Source organism: Protopterus annectens, chromosome 5.part0 (assembly GCF_019279795.1).
Source record: "Protopterus annectens isolate FY-2018-M chromosome 5.part0, PAN1.0, whole genome shotgun sequence".
Taxonomy (NCBI): Eukaryota; Metazoa; Chordata; order Ceratodontiformes; family Protopteridae; genus Protopterus; species Protopterus annectens.
In genome coordinates, this window is record NC_056735.1 from 1,189,102,468 (window position 1) to 1,189,109,443 (window position 6,976).

Here is a 6,976-nt window from a genome sequence, read left to right on the forward strand (position 1 = left end):
CAGAGGTCTTTAACACTAACCTTGACTTCAGAGAAGTAGATGTCAAACAGCAATGTGCCTTACAAGAAGCCCTGGGAAACTACACAGATGAGGGGTATCCTAGTGGAGGTGGTCCCACCAATCCTGACTTCCTAGGTCCATTCTGTGATCCAGACAGCAATCCAGCAAGTTATGTAGGGATTTATGTGTAGTTCTGAGAGTTTATCAATAACACTTGAGTGGGGTATTGTATTGAACATCTGGGCCAGGTCAAGAGAGGTGGAATCCACTGTTTTCCCCTCATCCATAGCCTTGATGTCCATCTCAAAGACGTTTAACAGGCTGATCAGGGAAGACTTTCCCTTAACAAAGCCAAACTAGGATGGGACCAGTGTCTATAGGTTGCCGATGTCCTTATTGATCATTTCATGGCTTTACATATTAGACTTGTTAGACTGATGGATCTGTAGTTCCCAGGATCAGTTAATGGTTCACCCTTATAAATAGGAATGTCCATTGCAGTTCTCCATTAACCTGACACGTAATCTGTTTTGAGGCTGTAGCTGAAAACTGCCTCAAGTGGTCCTGCTAGGTTATGTTTTAGGCTATTTAGGAGGCAACCGGTAATACTGGCGGTGCCCACTTAAGCAAACATTTTTAGCCTTAGCGAGCACCACCAGGACCTGTTCCTGTTGACAGTTTGGGAGGGGGGAGTTCTGCTAGAACGGATTTCGTACAGGGTAGTGGGGGGTGAAGTTAGAGCTAAATTTATCAGCCAGTAGATTCACTATGTGACCCTTGTCAGCAAAATTTTACCATTTCTGATCAGTTCTGCAAACTGCTGAGTGTTACACTTAAGGTTCTTGACATAGCTGAAGAAGGCCTTTTGATTGTTCTTAGCCTAGGAGGCTATCTTGTCCTCGTAACTGGCCTTGCTGCACTATTTATCAGACCTCTTAGTTTCTTGTTTTGTTGAATCAGAGAGCTCTTGTCTCTGTGGGAGTTGCTCTTTCTGATTTTGGCCATGACTTTTTTTCTTTTGTTATATACCATGCTAAGGTAAAGATTCCACAAGTGGGGTTTGGTTTTGGTGTTAGATTTGGGCTTACTTCTGGTAGGTATGGCAACCTCACTGCAGCTACTTACATGCTTGTACATGGTTTGTGTGAATAATTCTGCAAAGATAGCCGTGTTCTTAGAGTTCAGGATATGTGAATTTTGGCAAATTATTGTGCAGTAGGATGTAGTTTGCTTTAGAATAGTTCTTAACAGTTAAACGTTTAGTTGGCTCGTCTGGGTTGATTTTTATTTCAGAGGAAACAGCTCTGACCAATGAGGATGTGACACAGGGGAGGGTGCAAAGCTCTCCCATGTTGGCGAGTACTAAGTCCAGTATGTGTGATCCTCTGGTTAGAGTGCACACTCTCTGGTTCAGGGAGTTTGTGTTGATAAAGTCCAGGAAATGTTGTGCCTGTGAATTACAGGCTGTGTACATTTCCATGTCTATAGAGGGGTATTTAAAGTCTCTAATGAATAGTGTATTTGGTTGAATGCTGAACTCCTCTAGTAGGTCTAGGTAACAGCTGTAAGTTTTGTGGTCGCAGAGGGTGACCTGTAGCTGGCCAGGACATGGTAAGGAACCTTGTATACGGAGACTTGGATGACAATGAACTCCAGGGCATTATCCTGTTTAACCAAGCTGGAGTTGTATTTGTTGCTAATGTAGATGGAGACACCTCCATCTTTAGCCCTTGTTTATGTTGCTGTTGGCCTAAATGTGCGGAAGGCACTGTAGTCTTGCACTGCTAGAATACTTTCTGCTGGTTTAAACCAAGTCTTGGTAACAGCATAGATGTCATAGATGTCCACATTCCCCAGAGTGAGGAGAGCTTGTAGAGTGTGGAGTTTCTTACTTAGGCTCCTAGCACTCAGCAGTAACACCTTAAGGTTGCTCTGAGTTTTTTTTTTTTGTTATGTTGGTAATTTTGTCTTTTTGCAATTGCCCAAAAAAGCTCTAAGGGAGTAGATAAAGTTTTAGCAAATAACTGAAAGCCCAGGGAGAACAGGTGCAGACAATCCTTAGCAAAGTAATGTGGCCTGGCCTGTTAGCCTTGTCCTCCCTTGCTAATAGATAATGGATTTCTCTGAAGTGACGCCAGAAACTAAGATAATTATTAAAATCAGTAATTTTCTGTTCATACTGTGGCATCATCCTCTATCAGCAGTGTGTATCAGACATATGAAGGAATGCCTGCAGAAAGGAGAAAAAAATACAAACTCATGTGTAATTTATACTGCCTTTTCCTACTAGACCAAAGAACTGATGAATAAAAGAGAGGATGTGATTAAAGCTGCTAACAGCATCAGACAAACATCAGGAGAGAAGATGGCATAGAAAGTATTCATGGTAAGGCGTCTGCGTATGTCCACACCAGACATGATACAAACGTAAGTAAACTATAGCTAGGTTTGGGTAATGTTAGTTTTTCGTACATGTATGGCTGCATTCTGTTCAGGACACAGAGTTTCCAAATACGTTCCATATTTGGGTAATTCCCAATAAGTGCATTAATTATTATTATTATTTTTTTAAATAATTTATGCGTAATTTCTAAATAAAAATCTATTCCACAAAGCAGATGTTCTGAAACAATATGTAATAAGTTAAAAAAAAAACAACACTTCATTGTTTACAAATAAAGAAAACCAAAAAGGTATATGTTTTCAGTTTAACTGACTACTCTTCCATCTGGAAAACATTTCAGTGCTTTGTGCAACACCCCCTCCCCCCATGACACAAATGTGAATTACAGAAGTCAATATTAGACTCTTGTTAACAATACAGAATTTGGTTTACAGTTGGCATTTTGTTAGATATCTGGCTAGGTCAATTATTTTTATCTGACTGACTGGCATTTCCACATGAGTAAAGCTGACTCTATCCCTTCAAAAGATGCTAGATATCTGGCTAGGTCAATTATTTTTATCTGACTGACTGGCATTTCCACATGAGTAAGGCTGACTCTATCCCTTCAAAAGATGCTATTCTCAGTATTGGGATTTTATAATTTACTGAACAATTTCTCCATAAGCCATAGCCTAACTAAGCACTGAATTCAATAGCAAAGAAAGCATTACAGAATGCACACACACACACACACACACACACACACACACACACACACACACACACACACACACACGCACACATGCAAAACAAACCATAACAGTACAAACAGGAGAGATAATCATATGAATGTTAAGTAACTAGTGAAAAATCAGAAAATTGGCGGCCATGGCGGTGCAGTGGTTAGTGTTGCCGTCTCAGAGCAAAAGGCTCTGAGATTCAATCCTCAACTGGGGTGCCTTCTGTGCGGAGTCTGCATGTCCTCCCTGTGGTTGCGTGGGTTTCCTCCGGGTGCTCCAGTTTCCTCCCACATTCCAGAGACATGCTGTAGGTGGATTGGACACTCTAAATTGGCCCTAGGTGTGAGTGGGGTTGTGCCTTCTGTGAAAAGTTGAGTGCCTGGCTGACAACTCGACACCATAAAAACTCCACTACCACTCATGAGCGGACAGGTGATCCGCTGTGGTGACCTCTAACCAGGAAAAAGCCAGAAGTGAAAATTCTGAAAAAAAGAAAGTACAGTTCTACCTGGTTTCCAGTTGTACTATTTCCTCCTCGCTTCTTACTAGAAAGAAACACACGAATGCACAGTACCTCACTTGGATTTATATGTGTAAAAAAACTACATACATTATACTTGTATTTTTTCTCTGTATTGCATACTTTCAATCTGGTTTATTTTTGAATAAAGTCAGTTTTGCATCCATCCACTTAACTAGGAATAACCAAAAACAAGTCACACATTCTCCAATCTTACATAAACCTCCTTCACTGCAGATCTGAACCACATGTAAAGGCTATCATGGTTGCTTGCAAATCAAAGACCTCTTTCATGCACAATGCCACTATACTGGGGGCATGCAAAATGTTCTTAATTACTTGTACATATGAGGTATATGAGCCTTACATGCCTCTTCTAATGATAAAACTACAAACACATACATACAAAAAAACCCCACTCTGCTTAGGCAGTGCAGTGACACCAGCACAGAGTTTGTATTTTTCGGCTTTTCCCGGTTAGGGGTCACCACAGCAGAACTCCGGTCCACTAATGATTGGCAGTCGATTTTTATGGTGCCGAGTTGCCAGCCTGACGCCCAACCTTCAGCAAAGGCACGCCCATTCACGCATGTCTTCCGGAGGCCTCTCTACCGCAGGGAGGACATGCAGACTCTACACAGAAGGCATTCCAGCCGAGAATCAAACAAGAGAACCTCTTGCTGTGAAGGCAACAACGCTACCGCTGTACCACGTGACACCAGCACAGAGTGTTAGAGGTTTTGAGTTTGGGTACCAAAGAGAACTAATTTTTTTCTATGATTCCACTACTGATAGTTTTGTGGCATACATCAGACAAACATGGTGTACAGACTTTCCAGACAGTGATCCTTTTACAACGGCAGTCACCTTCCAGCCTACAGTCTAACATCATTCTGAGCCCCCCAAAATAAAGCTGAAACGATCCTTCTCTTCCACCCTATTTAACTACAGATCAGCACTCTCATACTCCCCCATACATGTGTACAACCTTCCTAGCTTGGCATCCAATTAAGTTTCTTGCCATTCTCCTGCCAGAGTCCCTGACCTCTCCTTCTCTTAGTGAATCAGTAATAAATGCCCCCTGCCTATCAATGATATGTATCCCCTGACTCCCACATCCAATTACCAGGGTCTGTTGCTTCTTTTTCTCAATGACATTCCCAGGTTGCAACAAACACACACACACACACACACACACACACACACACACACAGTAAATGTAGCAGCCCCTTTCTCCAATACACACAATATCAGCAATTAGAACAAAATTTTCACACCTCTGCCCTTCCCAGCAGTAGTTAAAAACATTCTCCTTACACACTCCACCCACCATGTGATAACCAATACAATTCTGTCCATCCAGTTTCCCCACACTGCCTGTCAACAACTGATTTGACCCACGAACATATTATACAAGCTGCCAAGCCCACTTAAGTTATACCTCTACTGTGGAATCTCCTTCCTGTAAGTAGAGCAGTTTTTAAAAAACACAGCTGTGCTTTGTCTACAGCATCCACAAAAGAAAAGAAAAAATATAAACAAGAAAACTGCTCAGAAGCAAAAACAGTCCCGTTTTCAAACAGCTTTTTAGGATTAAATAATGGAAGAATAAACACCATGTCAATGGGAACTGGTTTGTTGAAACTGACCCGAAGTTGCTACAAACACAACAGTTCATTCAATATTTACATAAACGCACGTAAAAGCAAATAACAATTAGTATAAAAATACTTCTTGTAAGCCGCCCTTTTGACAAAGAAGTATTTTTAATAAAGACAAAAAACAGCACATACAGATATGACAATGATGATATTATTTTACTTCAGAGCTACTATACAACATAAAGTCACTATGTGCCCCACAGGCTTGTCTTAAAAAGTGACCCAGGTATTTTTGTCACCATACAGGTTTAGTGAGCTTGTCTTAAAAATAATTGCGTGCCGCTTCTGTCGACGACTCCATTATCAATACTATTTTTATTGTTACTACTTCAGACAAAAGAGTGGTACTGTTTATAATATTTGCAGCAGTTGTCTCACTGCTAATTTATATCTAAAAGTGCCATATTATCTTGGATGATATAGTTTGGATTTTCTTTTCATTTGGAGGCATAATTTACAACACAGGACACTCAGTGAAACCTATGACCCAAATAAAACTTGGCATTTTTGAGCATATCATTAATATTGGTCTTTAACGTAAAAGCACACGATTTGCCGATATAAACGGCATGCCACACAGACGTCTGTCGCTAGCCCAGCAACTGCCGAACAAATGACCGCAAGTAACCTCTCACTGCAGCAGTGATGTGGCTTTGTTTTGGTCTGCATTTTCAGTCACATAGTGGATTATTTGTTTACTTACCCCAACTCCTGGACAATAATTTATTTCATATCAAACGTGGTAACGATGAGAATGAACTAAGGCAATCGTGCCTTAAACCAGCTACTGTAAAGACGTGCATCCTTGTGAAATGTCTCTTGTAACTCAAGCCCCTAGAGTGGCGTAACAAGTACAACAAATAAAAAGATGGGTAACACAATTGTAGTAGTTAGTGACAACAGGGCACTCCTCGGAAGATGAATTGCCCATAGTGTGCCAGTCTACGGTTACATACAACACAGACAGCTAGTTAGGTAGCAGTATGTCGGAAACTAGATACGTCTTCGACAGTGTTCATTCTTGTTCACTACATACTGGTTAATTCTGGTTGGAAAAAAAGGAAATCTGTAATCGTATCACACGCGCACTGACTCTTTTGGTTGGACAGAGTCACGTCAGGATACATTTCCAGTGGGGGGAAATCCAAACCGTTAGCTACCCTCCTTAGAAAGCAGACGAAGGAAAAAAAACAAAATTAGGTCGCAGCCAGTGTTCCTTACACACACACACACATATAAATATATGGCCTTCACCAGCATAAACTATACAGGTAAAGTTGCATGTTGTAAGACTTTTAAGTCCTCATAATAAAGCGGCTGTCTCGTAAAATCTAACCTCCAAAACAGGAAACCTTTATCACTTCAATATCCTAAGTCTGTGATTTTATCCTGAAAACAAACGCTGCCGCCTTCATAGTGCTCAGAAATGCTTTCAGATAATGCGTTTAGCATAGTCTGGTATAGCACAAATACTACATTACAGTACATTGCACTCCGGTTTTCACTACTCTACAGATTCATTTTTGGTTGTATTTTACTCGATTTCGTTTATTACTGCATTTTATCGAAGTTTCAAGTTTTTCCTCTGAGACCACTATTGTTTCTTGGAAATAAGAATGTGAGATAAACATGTTGCAGTTTTATTTTTTTGCTTATTTGCTAACCAGGC

At 40.7% G+C, this 6,976-nt stretch overlaps 1 protein-coding gene across 1 annotated transcript in view; it reads right to left on the reverse strand.

Moving 5' to 3' along the window:
* Positions 1 to 6,699, reverse strand: part of SLC16A14 (solute carrier family 16 member 14) — a 560,584-nt gene extending 553,885 nt beyond the window's left edge. Inside the window, exon 1 of the mRNA XM_044071054.1 lies at positions 6,011 to 6,699. The gene's annotated coding sequence lies outside the window, so the exon portion shown is untranslated. The remainder of the gene's footprint in view (positions 1 to 6,010) is intronic.
* Positions 6,700 to 6,976: the final 277 nt, after the last annotated feature.